The sequence below is a fragment of the Pongo pygmaeus genome, chromosome 1 (assembly GCF_028885625.2).
Source record: "Pongo pygmaeus isolate AG05252 chromosome 1, NHGRI_mPonPyg2-v2.0_pri, whole genome shotgun sequence".
Lineage (NCBI taxonomy): Eukaryota > Metazoa > Chordata > Mammalia > Primates > Hominidae > Pongo > Pongo pygmaeus.
In genome coordinates this window covers 51,403,035-51,416,762 of record NC_072373.2, presented here as the reverse complement: position 1 = coordinate 51,416,762, position 13,728 = coordinate 51,403,035, and the positions used below count along the sequence as shown (strand labels likewise).

The following is a 13,728-nucleotide window of genomic DNA, read 5'->3' as shown; positions in this document are numbered from 1 at the left end:
CACGCTCAGCTAGTTTTTGTATTTTTAGCAGAGACAGGGTTTCGCCATGTTGGCCACGCTGATCTCGAACTCCTGACCTCAGGTGATCCACCTCCTACTTGGCCTCCCAAAATGCTAGGATTACAGCCATGAGCCACTGCGCCCGGCCATTTTTCTTTTTAAAAATAAACTTTCCAGATCTGAATTTCATGGCTTTAACATTTTAAATATTTGAGGTATAACCTACTCATTCTTGGCTCTAATCTTTCTGGCAGGGAAGTTAAACTAGTGGGAGAACTATGAACAACAGCAACAATTTAATGAGCACGTCTTATATGCCAAGCTTTGTGGTTAAACACTTTGCTTTATCTCACTTAATTCTAACTACGGTCCTAGAGGTTGGTATTACAACTAATCTCCTTTTACAGAGAGTTACTGAGACTTGGAGAGGTTAAATAACTTGCAGCCAGGTCACAAAATTAATCACTGAGTTGAGAAGAGAATTTAGGTATGGCCGACTCCATACTGCCTCCTAGCCGTCTCCTCGAGTAGTTCATGCCCTGTTACTGAAGTAGTGAAGCTGCTGGTGTCAAAGCATTCCTTTTGCAGTTTCGTGTACCAGGGTTCTGGGTGATTTTGCACATATTTATTTCAAAGATCCTCCGTACCACACCGGGGAGTTTACATTTTGGAATGTTGTAAAAGCCCCTGTCCTCTATGTTGGGACACTTTCATGCAACGTTTGCTTAGCCAGACTCAGGAAAACGCCTTTTTTTCCCTCATTTCCCTGCACTCCACATTAAACACAGAGGTAGTTTAAATCACCTGGTAAAAGAAGATGGGATCACAAACGCTGTGGTCCAGAAGGGAATATCAGTAAGTCGGTTCACCGCTTGCAAGTGGGGGCACTTACATATAAATGAAGAAAAAACAAGTTCTTAAAAAGCAGCCGACCCTGGGTCCGGTGGGAAGTTGGCCTGAAGCCGGGGAAGAGGGCTCAGGGGACCGGCCGCGGTGCCCCGCACCACGCTAGGCCTGAAAACCGGAAGAGAGGGGCCAGGAGGGGCTCCTCCAGAGCGGCTTCGGCTCCAGTAGGGAAAGCTCCCAGGCTTCCCCAGCTCCAGGGAGCGCCGGGGACGCAGGCGGGAAGCCTCCATCGGGCAGCCAGGAAGCCTCCATCGGGCAGCCGGCCTGGACCCACGGCGCGGGGTGGGGCCGGCGCCCGCCCCGCCCCTCTCCTCGGGGATGCCGGGATGTTTACACTCCTGACAGCGGCGGCAGCAGAAGGAGAATCGGGAGTCGCGGGAGGATGGGCCGCCGCTAGGCTCGCACTCCGGACGCGCCTCGCAGTGCGCAGGGTGGGTGCCCCGCGCCTGCAGCGTCCGCCGGGGCGGCGCGGCGGGAGGTGGCCGACCGGCTCCGGGCCTCGCAGCCTCAGCCCCCGGCCCAGCGCGCTTTCCGACGGCGGCGCCGCGCCGAGCCACCCGCCCGCCCAAGGTCTCTCGCGGGCGGGAGAACGGAAAACTCCCAACTTCCTGGTGAGTCGCTGCCCAGGGTTCAGGCGCCCGGACCGGGCAGCTCCTGCCGGGAGGGGCCGCCTGCGGGAGTCGGGCCGGGAGAGGGAGGTCGGGACCGCGCGGGGCGGCCTCCGGGATACCCTCGCTCAGGGTAGGTGGGGCGGGGCGCGCTGCGCTCGAGCCGGATGGAGGTTTCGGTCTTGTTCGTTGGCAGCGGTGGGAGGGGGCGGCAGGAAACTTCATACCTGGCCCCGGCTCTGGAGGCCCGAGGCCGCCAAGGGCGCCGCGGTAACTAAGAAACTTCGCGGCCACGGCGGCGGCGGCAACAGGTCTTTGGTTTCAGGACCCGAGGAACTTAAGCGAAGTCCCGCCTCCCAGCGGATGCTCATTGGCGACGTCGCTTATTTATCTCTCGCGGATTGGTGAAGTCCGTCTGTCAGGATTCGGCAGCAGCCCGACTTAGGAAAGTGAAGTGCGCTGGGAAAGAGTGGGTGGTGGGAGCCGGCAGATAGGGGAGAATCCGAAGTGGCTTCAGAAGTGCAGGGAGCGTGAGAGGTCTTTTGGAGAATGAACTTGGGAGAGACTCGGGATTACAAAATGTCGGAGAGAGGGATTGCGAGGCAATAGCGAACATTGCTGGTGATGGTGGCAATGGAAAAGAAATTGAAAACTGAGGCCAAAGTCAGAGAAGGGGAGCCAAAGGAAAACAGAAAAGTGACAAGACCGTATGACCGCAGAACAGTGTAAGGAAGCGAGCACAACCTAGAGGATGCTGCCTTGAGAGCTAAAGAACTTCTGTTGCCTATTTTACACTGTAGGCCTTCACTCCTAAAACCGCAGCATCCTCTACTTAGTCTTGCACTGGGAGCGTACTGGGGTGGCGGAGAGATGATGTATCAGCCGATGAATCGTGTTCTCGCCTAGCTGTAGTCCTCATTGGGGAGAAATGCTAAAAATATACTTAGTTTACAGTAAGATACATGTTACTGTCCTTGCGCAATTCTGGTAACTGAACTGAAAATCAGAAATACACAGAAATAAAATGATTATTTTCCTTTGAGGTTACTGAGCTCAAGGGTGCAATTGAAAACACCAAATTTCCATAGTTTGTAGAGCCTAATGTACCCATCATAATGGGAACCACTGTTTCTAATTCCTCCTCCAAGGAATTTACAGTTTCAAGGGTATGCACACCCCCGCCAGGCGACAGCAGTATGTCTTGTCAGATTGCATTAGAGAATTAAAGTACAGAGTATGTGTATTATAAATATGTTCTGTTCAGGACCTTGAGCTGCTGGTGGTGTCGTCGAAGAATGGCATAGTCCTTGCACTCAAAAGCTACAGTATGTTTGAGACAACTGGTCAAACCCTGAAAACGGTGAACAGTTAAACAGGAGATACAGTTAACCCTCTAATGCTTTGTGGCAACTCTTGTTGAATGCCCGCTGAGTGTTCTTGGTTTGTAACACTTGGTGATGGCCAAGTGCTCTTGAAACAGTTAACTTAAAATCTCAGCCATTATTTTATTTCCAGAGGAAGGAATCCTCTCTCCCTCGGCGAGATCCATTCCACAGCTTGCTTCACTCCTAGAACAGCGGCATCCTCTATTTGGTCTCGCATGGGGAACTTGCTGGGGTGGGGGAGAGGTGTTAGAGCTTTGAAAAAGCTTTGCCTCTTGGAGGAGTCAAAGGGGCAGTAACTGTATGGGTTGAGAGGAAGGCCTGCGAAATAAAAAGGCAAAGGAACCGTCTGAGGAGGCTAGTTGCCTTCTCGGGGCCGGTGTGTGTGGGGGTAGTGTTAAGGGGGAGGAAGGAGCCCAGGGGACCCTCCCGGAGGTGCGGGCCTGAGATTCCGCTGGGTAGCGGGAGGCTCCGCCCTCCGGAGTACTGACGGCCTTCGCAGCCAATGCGCAGCCAGGACCTCGCGTTCGAGAGGGCGGGTACTTCCTACTCCAGCCCTGGGCTCGGAGAAGGCCGCGTTAGTTATTTCTCCAGGGATGTCTGCGGGAGGGGCGTCAGGCTGAGGGACAGCCTGGAGAAATAAGTAAATAAATAAATAAAGGGGGAAGGGGCTTCAGTTTTCCCTGAGCCATCCTAGGTGTCCCGTTTCGTGAGTCAGCTGCACCTAGAACTTAACTACTTCTACTGAAAGTTTATAGTAGATAAGAAGCGAAGTTGGTCAGCAGACTAAATATAGTCCATGTGAGTGAGGCGGGTTTTACTCTGAAATTACCTGAAAATGAAAACTACTAAATGTCGGAATCTAAATCGTTAGGCGTTTTCACAACTTCTTGGGAATCTTTCCATGGTTAAAAATCTTACCAATTTAACAAGACTATTTCCAAGCGTACAGACTCATTTTATAGTCTGAACTAGTATTTAGGTTTATTTATTTAGATAATACATGTAGCACCCACCATTCTTTTCCCCCTTTAATATTTTCCTGTCTGGACAATTTCGAGTTCGTTTCCATCCCAGTAAAACAGCACTTACCCAAAGAATGAGGAAAGCACGTATGGTATGATGGCAGTGTACTGGTGGAGGAGGGGAGATTTGATGCCTCTGTAGCTAACATACCTGATTAATAAATTTTTTAAAAAATTGCATTGTAATGACCAGAAGTCCAGTGCAGTTACAGTTTGTGTAAATAAGTACTTAATCTCATAACGACCTCATCCCCCAAATCTTTCCTGGTGCTTGCAGTTGATAGTTTTGGGCTCTGACTTATTGTAAACATTGAAGTATTCTTTTTTTTTTTTCCCTCAATTGTTGCGCATTTACTGAAATATAGACTTCTTTTTTTCACTTAAATATGTGGTCTGAGATATCATTAGAGACTTTTACAGTGTTTCCAGAACTAAACACTATTTTCCTAGGAACTATCTGATGTTTTAAGAATGTACCTCTGTAGTATTACAAATGTCGCCACCATTCAGGGTACCTGAGAACTGGGCCTGAGAGCAGGGCCCAGTAAGTGTTAGTGATTATGCACTTTTGGGGGAAAAAAAAAGTAGGTAATTCCAAAATTTCTTTCAGGTTTTGTTTCCCTTGATTTTTTTTTTTTTTTTAAATAGGCTTTGGTATTTTAAAAATGCACAGTGTAGTATTTAAAAAATGCACAGTGTAGTATTTAAAAAATGCACAGTGTAGCTGCAGCTGCAGCTGCACAAAACAGCACTCTGTCCTCATTCCCGGTTTCATTCAAATTAAAGTATTTACCCCTTCGAATTTTTGTTGGAAAACTACGAGGGTAGGTATTTCAGTGCATCGTCTATAAAACATATCAAACTTAATGTACGACTTAAGGGTGTCTTGGAAATGACATGTATGATTACTGTTTGCTCTGAATTGTTTTATCAGCACTTCATCAGGATTTATATAAATATATAGCAAGATGTTTTAAGACGCATTTCTTTACCCTTTTGAGACTTTTTCAATTTAATTCTCCCCCCTCCACCCATTTTTATAGGGAATATGGATGAGTAACATTTGGTTACATAATTGTAATCAAATATGTGCATTTGTAGAATATAATGGCAGTTCAGAATTTTTAAATTGATACAATTCAATCTCAGAGTTATGAAACTTCTAAACTGCTGAATTCTCCTTTGGTAATTAATAGTTTGATTATTCCTAGGTGTTATGTATTTTCACAAAATTTTTTTTTATTGTGAAGAAAACACTTAGTATATTTCATGCTTTTCAGTGGGCAGTGGGAATGAGAAGGACAGATGATCATGAAGCATTCCTTAATTAATATTTTTGAGCAGGATAACTTCTTTTTTAACCTTTGTCAAAATAACTGCTCTGCCATACTGTTTAGGTAATGAGGTTATACAATGAGTGGTTTTGTTGTAATAGCTATCAAAGTGTTAAGCAGAACAATATATAAATGAACAAAACTGATTTTAGTGGTCTATAAAAATTGAGAAATACATGTTTTCTGTTACATAATGGAAATAGGCCTTTTTGTAAATCTTGTTAGTAGTCTTCTGTTGGTAGTAGGTAAGGGCTACTTTTTCAATCCAGTCTGCTTTTTTATAGAATAGTGGTTCACAATTTTTTTCTCTGAAGGATCACATAGTAAATATTTCTGGCTTTGTGAGCCCTGTGATTGCATCTGCTGCCATTGTAGCCAAATACAGTATCTGACCAAGTGGGCATAGGTGTGTTCAAATAAAGCTTTATTTATACAAATAGGTTGGTAGCTTTCCCCCACTCTAGAAAATAATACCAGAGGCCTAAATATGGTGCTATGCCATTGATGTTTGGGTTGATACAGAATTTTCCACAACAGCGTTTTATAATTATTTTTGTCCTTAGACTCTTGTGACAATTTGTTGATCTTCCACAGTTCCCTCAGAATAATGCCCAGCTATCCATTCCCAAATTTTGTGTGTCATTTCAGAGTTTGTCAGCATAAGAACGTCTTTTAGGTTTATCCATGTTTTCAGGTTTCTTCACCATTCTTTGCTTCTGGGGGATCCCACTCCTATCCTGTGACATTGAATGAATGCCTGTCTGTGGCTCCCTGCTTCTTACTAAAGCGACATAGAATCTAATGTCAGTCCTGTGTCTTTACTAAATGAAAACTACTAGACAAAGAAACATACCAAAACTTACTCATATGTTTCTTTGTCTAGTAGTTTTTATTTTAAGCCTATTGGTATGACTACCTTGTCTACTTTAGAGGGAATTTTTGACATAAGCAAGGGGGTGGGCAAATTGTTTTCTTTTTAGGAAACATTAACTTAGTCTTTCAAAAAAGACTCCCCGCCGCCCCAGTAAAAAATATTGGAAAGAGCGTGTGCTTTAGCAGAGGGCATACAGTCAAGGTATGTTTGGTCTGGGGTAGAGGTACCTCTGACCTTTGCTCTGAAAAGAATTAGCTGTAGACTTAGCTGGGTGTAGCTACTGAGCAGCATAGAGCAGAATGGAAAATGCAACAGCTTTGTGAAAATTACACAGTACACTTTCTCAGCTCTAGCCAGGAGTGGGTTTTGTGTGTGCTAGACTTTTGACCCCTTAGCCCTCGGGGAAGCCCAGATAGGACCTGGGACAATCAGAATTCCTGGCTAGTTGCCACCAGCTACAAGCAGTCTCTTCTCTTTATCTGACCCTGCTGCACATATATTATCATTATCTGTGTTTACCATGATGTGGAAAAGACTAGGTAGAAAACTACAGTGTTGTCATTGCCTACTTTATGACCTTGGTTGAGTTGCTTATTTTATTCAGACTGTAGTTGTCCCAACTCATAAAGTTGCCTTGAGGAGTAAATGAAAATATCTTTGTAAATGTATGGTAGCAGGCCCAGTGTTAGTTTCATTTCACTTACTTCTCTATTCTTAGGACCTTCAGGGGTGGGAAACACATCTCCTGTTGTCAGTTTGTTCTGATGACAGGCCCTGTCACCCACTCTGCCTTGGCCCAGTTTTGTCTTAATGGGCTGCTTCCCACTTCTGCCATTTCCACTTCCTCTGCTTGAATTCTCCTTTTCCTTTGCCCTGTGATTTCCATATTCAAAATTTAATGGTTCCTACATTTGAGTTAGTTTTTATGACTTTCTTTGGAGGGTGGGGAGAGCCAGCAATCCATAGTTTCTCTGGCAGAAAAAGGCACAAGAGGCTTGGGGGGTTATATTATGGACTACAAATAATGTGAGTTGCAAAAAGATCTTTAAATACAGATTCGAAAAAATGGCAAAATTAAAAATGTTCTTCCTAGCATGCTTACAATTGTTTTTTTTTAATTGTTGAAATATTTCATGTATATCCTTATATTTATCTAGGTGAATTACTATACATTTTATTATGGTTATAATCATAACGAAGACATATGTCCTTATATTATGGTTGGAAAAATTGAATAGATGTGTTTATGAAAAATTGTTATACTTCTAAAATGTAATGAATTCCTAATCTTGTATTGCCTTTATATCTAACTGCTGGACCATATAGTAAAATAATATGATACGGGCACAGTGGCTCATACTTGTAATCTCAGCACTTTGGGAGGCCCAGGTGGGAAGATTGCTTGAGGCCTGGAGTTCAAGACCAGCCTGATCAATATAGTGAGACCCTGTCACTACAAAAAATTTTAAAAAAATTAGTTGGGCTTGGTGGCACGCACCTGTAATCCCAGCTACTTGGGAGGCTAAAGCAGGAGTATTGCTTGGGCCTGGAGGATGGCTTGAGCCTAGGATTTCCAGGCTGCAGTGAGCTGTGATGATGCCACCGCAGTCCAGCCTGGTGACAGAGTGAGACCCTGTCTCTAAAAAAATTTAAAAAATTTGAAAAAAAAAAGACACCTAGAATAGGTCATTTGTTTTAGGCAAATAGTATATCTTTATTCCAAACAGTTTATTTCTAGGCATGGTTTGTTAGTCAATAAATACATGTAAATTGAAAGGTCTTATATAGGAAGATTTTTCCGGGGGGAGGATTGGTTTATGGAATGAATTATTTCTTATTTTTCATGGCAACCTACAAATTGACTTCCTTTGTTTTCATCACCATCTTTGTTGTTAGAATATGTTTAGAGTAGTCTGGTGGTAGGTGTGGTATTCAGTGAAAACTGCCATTTTTTTCCATTTTCAAAATGCATTTAAGATAAAGTTTTAATAAGGTATTTACTGTTAAGAAATATTTTTTATTGTTGAATGGCATATTGTTTTCACCTTCACTTTTATGGCTTTGAGTATTTACAATATCAGCTGTTGGCTGGGCACTGTGGCTCACACCTGTAATCCCAGCGCTTTGGAGGCCGAGGCTGAGCGGATTGCTTGAGCCCAGGAGTTTGAGACCAGCCTGGGAAACATGACAAAACCCCATCTCTACTAAAAATACAACAAGAACAACAAATCAGCTGTCAATAAAGATTGTCTTTAGTTACATAGTTCTCCCATTTACTCCTCTAATCTAATCTAATTTTTTTTCTTTAAGTGGAAAGGAATTTGTTACTGAACATTTAATAGTATTTAATGGTTGTGAGGGAGTTTGAGCTTCCAGCAGAGTGTCCCAGTACCAGGCCCCCAAGGGAGTTGCTGCCTCTTCCGTGATCAGAAGGCCACCAGTCTACGGCCATACAGCCACTGCTTTGATCGAGACACAGTTACAGTAAGAAAAATCCTGCTATTTGGGGGACCCTAGAACCATACCCTGCCTATTATGGTCCAGGAAACAATGCTGTGGGCCTTGGCTCTATACAGGCATTATTCAGAGATATTGCAGGTTCTATTCTAGACCACTGCAATAAAGCGAATCTTGCAATAAAGCGAGTCAGATGAATCTTTTGGTTTCCAAGTGCATATGGAAGTTAGAGTTACACTATAGTCTATACAGTTTGCAATAGTATTATGTCTAGAAAATATACATAATTAAAAAATATTTTATTGCCAAAAAATGCTAATGATCATCTGAACCTTCAGCAGTTCATAATATTTTCGCTGGTGGAGGGTCTTGCCCCAGTGTTGATGGCTGCTAAATGATTAGGGTGATGGTCACTGAAGGCTGGTGGCTGTGGCATTTTCTTAAAATTAGACAACCATAAAGCTTGCCACATCAGTTGACTCTTTCTTTCATGAAAGATTTCTCTGTAGCATATGATGCTGTTTGATAGCATTTTACCCATAGTAGAACATCTTGTACAATTGGAGTCAATCCTCTCAAACGCTGCTGCTGCTTAAAAGTTTATGGAATATTCTAAATCCTATGTTGTCATTTTAGCCATGTTCACAGCATTTTCATCAGGAGTAGATTCCATCTTAAGACATCATTTTCTTTGCGCATTTATAAAAAGCAACTCCTCATCCATTAAAGTTTTATCATGGGATTGTAGCAATCCAGTTACATCTTCAGGCTCACTTTTAATTCTAGTTCTCTTGCTGTTTCTGCCACATTTGTAGTGACTTCCTTCACTGAAATCTTGACTCCCTCAAAGTCGTCCATGAGGGTTGGAATCAACTTCTTCCAAACTCCTGTTGACATTGATATTTTGACTTCCTCCCATGAATGACAATCATTTTTAATGACATCTGGAAGGGTGAATCCTTTTCAGAGGGTTTTCAGTTTACTTTGCCCAGATCTATCAGAGTGATCAATGTTTATGACAGCTGTGGATTTAAGAAATATATTTCTTATTCTTAGATAAGAAGACTTGAAAGTGGATTATTCCTTGATCCATGGGCTGTAGAATGGATGTTGTGTCAGTAGGCATGAAAACAACATTAATCATCTTGTATATTTCCATCAGAGCTCTTGGTGACTAGGTACATTGTCAATTAGTAGTCATATTTTGAAAGAAATCTTTTTCAGAGCAGTCGGTCTCAACAGTGGGCTTAAAATACTCAAAAAACCATGCTGTAAACCGATGTGCTGTTGCCCAGGTTTTGTTTTTCCACTTATAGCACACAGGCAGAGTAGATTTAGCATAATTCTTAAGGGCCCTAGGATTTTCAGGGGATGGTAAATGAGCATTGGGTTCACCAGCTGTGTCAGCCCTTAACCAGAGCCTGTTCTTGAAGCTTTGAAGCCAGGCATTGACCTCTGTCTAGCTATAAAAGTCCTAGATGGCATGTTTTTCAAATAGAAGGCTGTTTTATCCATATTAGAAATCTGTTGTTTAGTGTAGCCACCTTTATCAATGATCTTAGCTACATCTTCTGGATAACTTGCTGTAGCTTCTACTTCAGCAATTGCTGCTTCAACTTGCATTTTTATATGATAGAGATGGCATATTTCCTTGGACTTCATGGACCAACCTTTGTTAACTCCATTTTTTCTTCTGCAGCTTCCTCACCACTCTCAGCTTTCACAGAGCTGAAGAGAGTTAGTGCCTTGCCCTGGATTAGGCTTTGATTTAAGGAAATGTGACTGGTTTGATCTTCTATCCAGACCACTAAAACTTTCTTTGTCTCAGCCGTAAGGCTGTTTCACTTTCTTATCATTCATGTGTTCACTGAGTATCACTTTTTTCTTTGTCTTTTTATACAGATGTTTTACTTAATTATAGAAAATTTTAAACACATTCAAAATAAACAAAGTAGTGTAATAGACCAGCTCCGAGCTTCGACAACCACTGATAATGTACCATTTTGGACTAGCACTTTTAATTTCCTTCAAGAACTTCTCTTTTGCATTCACAACTTGGCTGTTTGGCTCCAGAAGCCTAGCTTCTGAGCTACTAGCTTCTGACCTGTCTTGACCTTTGACATGCCTTTCTCACTAAGCTTAATCATTTCCAGCTTTTGATTTAAAGTGAGAGATGGGTGACTCTTTCTTTCACTCGAACACTTGAAGGCCATTGTAGGGTTATTAATTGGCTTGATTTTCATTATTGTTGTGTCTCAGGGAATAGTGCGGCCCAAGGAGAGGGAGAGAGATGGGAACGGCTGGTGCAGTGAAGCAGTCAGAACATACACACACCATGTATCATTAAGTTTACCGTTTTATTTGGACATGATTCATGGTGTCCCAAAAGAAATACAGTAGCATCAAAGATTGCTGATCACAGACTACCATAAAAGATACAATAATAGTGACATAGTTTGAATTATTGCAAGAATATACAAAATGTGACACAGAGATATGAAGTGAGCACATGCTATTGGAAAAATGACACTAACAGACTAACTTCATATAGGGTTGCCACAAACCTTCAGTTTATAAAAAACACAATGTGTGAAGCACAATAAAATGAGATATACCTTCATTAGTTTCCTGTAACTGCTGTATCAAATTATTACAAACTGGATGGTATAAAACAACAAATTTATTCTGTCACCATTTTGCAGGCCAGAAGTCAGAAGTCAGGGTGTTGACAGTGCCGTGTTCTCTCTGAAGGCTTAAGGGAGAATATGGCTCATGCCTTTCTCTTAGCTTCTGGTTGGTATTGGCAGCAATCCTTGTCTTGGCTTCTGGACATATCACTCCATTCTCTGCCTCTGACATGCAGGTTCTTCCTATGTGTTTTCGCTTGTGTCTCTTCTCTTATAAGGACATCCTCATGACCTCATCTCTGCTGCTTATCACTCTTACACTTAAAATTCAACAAGCAAAATCTATGCTTTTCTATTCAGATTGTTTACTTAGAAAAGATGTTCAAATTTCTGATGTTTTTGGTCTTAACAGCAGATTTTAAGATTGTGCGGGGGTTGCCTCTGAGAGATAAAGGCACCCAAGGCATCTTATATGATATGCACTCATTAACATGATAATGATAATAACAGGAGAGAAAATGCCACTTCAAGCAAGGTGAAAGAAAATAGTACATCTAAGTGTTAGTTTTAGTTCCTTCTCAACCAAACGGTCTCTTGTTACTGGACTGCTTAGGCTGTGTGCTGTTCTCACCATTTTTGGCATTTTTACAAAATTTCTCTCAACTGGGTGTGAAAGCCTACCACTTCCCTTGCTCCTGAGGTGTTTTTTTGCACAGGGGCAAAAGCTCTTTGCCTTGCCACTTAGAGTTTTTGCCTCTAGTTACCATTACCTACCTGTAGTTCTCTATCTTGTTTCACAGCTCCACTGCACCAGACTTTCCTGTCTTGCATGTCTGGCCATGCTGGAAAGTGTTCAAGAACATTATGATGAGTAACCTGTTCCTTTTTCCATGACTGTCTTATTTCCATCTGGGACTTTGATAACAAGTTACAGGTACTTGAGTCCCTTCTAACTTCCCTCCTTGTCAGTAGATACAAGCGTTTGCATTCAAGTGATGCTCTTTATTCAAAAGCCTGTTTGGCAATTTTAAAACTGTTTTCTATCAGCGATTTGTTTTCACCTTTTAAAAAATTTGGAGTTTATAAACAGCACAAGCCCTTGTTGTTTATGACCATTTCCCCTTCTCTTCATTTATTATAAGAAGATGCAGCTTGACATAGAAGGTTTTCAAATCGTGGGTCAAGTCCAGGTGTATTTTTTTATTTTTCAAATGCCAAAGATAGGTTCTGACACTTAATGTGAGCTAAATGTAATATATATGGAACTCAGTTTAAGAGTTGAGTGCCTGGCTTAGGGGAGAGAGTGATTGTGTGGTTAATGATTCAGATAATATAAGAAGCGTGGGCTGTAATGATGTACTAATGGTATCTGGTTAGAAAATGTTGAGACTTTTGTCTCTCAGTGTGTGGTACCTGGCAGGGCAGTACTACCATTCCTAGGACTTTTTTGTTTGTGTTGTGGGTTGTCATCCCCAGAATGTCAGCATTTCCACATTTTCCAACTTGTGAACTTTGTGGGGTATTTGCATATACATTTTGAGAATGTTTGAAAGATGATCCAGTTGACTGCACAGACTTGGTGTAAAGTCAGTTTCAAATTGAGGTGAGCCTTCTCTGAACTTGGGAGGCATACTTGCCTGAAATTTGAGGATAGACTATGTGATCTTTGGAGCCTTCTGGCAGCTGTAAAATGAGTGACTCTGTGATTACATTCCCTTTATAGTTCATCTTTTTGTTTCTTTTTTTTTCTTCCCATTTTCCAACTTGGTCTTGTCAATCCACAGACCAAAGAAAGAGAAATTTGGGAGTTGTTGGTAGGTAGCTGAAAGTGAGTGAAATGATTACAATTAAAAAAGGGACCATAGCGGGAGTGAGAGAGAAAAACCTAGATAGCAGTGGCAATTTTAAGAGAGATGTAATGGCTAGAATAAAGTAGGAGGAAGAAAAGAAACCTTTAAAAACAAAGGAGAGGAGTATGCAGAACATATGGGAAAGGAATATGGGGAAGTAGCTTTCTGTAATGTTTACTCATTTGAAAAGATTATTCTGACATTTCTCTGTATTATAAAATTAGTATATACGTTGCATAGTTGATTCATGTGCATAATTTATAGTTTAAAAGTAAAGTGGTCAGTACATATGGCTTAGCTTTATATGTTAGTTTTTAAAAAATCTACATTGTTTTGAGTGTTTGGTTATTAATGGTCTATGGATATAACTGCTGCTCAGTAACTCCTTCATCTACTGGAAGGAAGGTCAATTTTTCAATCAATAGAAATAGGTAGCTAAATGAGATGCTTCTTATTTTTGCTTGGAGGTGCCAGGTTTATTTGCCAGCTTTCCACAGTTAGAAAGCACTTTGGATCACCACTGTCAGATATTTAGATTTCTTTTTGAGTCTGGAGGATTGTGTTTCTTATCAAAACAAATATCAAAGTTTATGCTTTAAAAATATTTAAGTTTTTATTAATTGCAGAATATGAGAATAAAGGAACGACCAAATGCTGTACCATAT

The 13,728-nt window shown here is 41.7% G+C and overlaps 1 protein-coding gene across 1 annotated transcript in view; it reads left to right on the top strand.

The window, feature by feature from the left end:
* Positions 1-1,216: 1,216 nt before the first annotated feature.
* The window catches only part of NEK7 (NIMA related kinase 7), a 157,116-nt gene continuing 144,604 nt past the window's right edge, over positions 1,217-13,728 (top strand). Inside the window, exon 1 of the mRNA XM_054488015.2 lies at positions 1,217-1,517. The gene's annotated coding sequence lies outside the window, so the exon portion shown is untranslated. The remainder of the gene's footprint in view (positions 1,518-13,728) is intronic.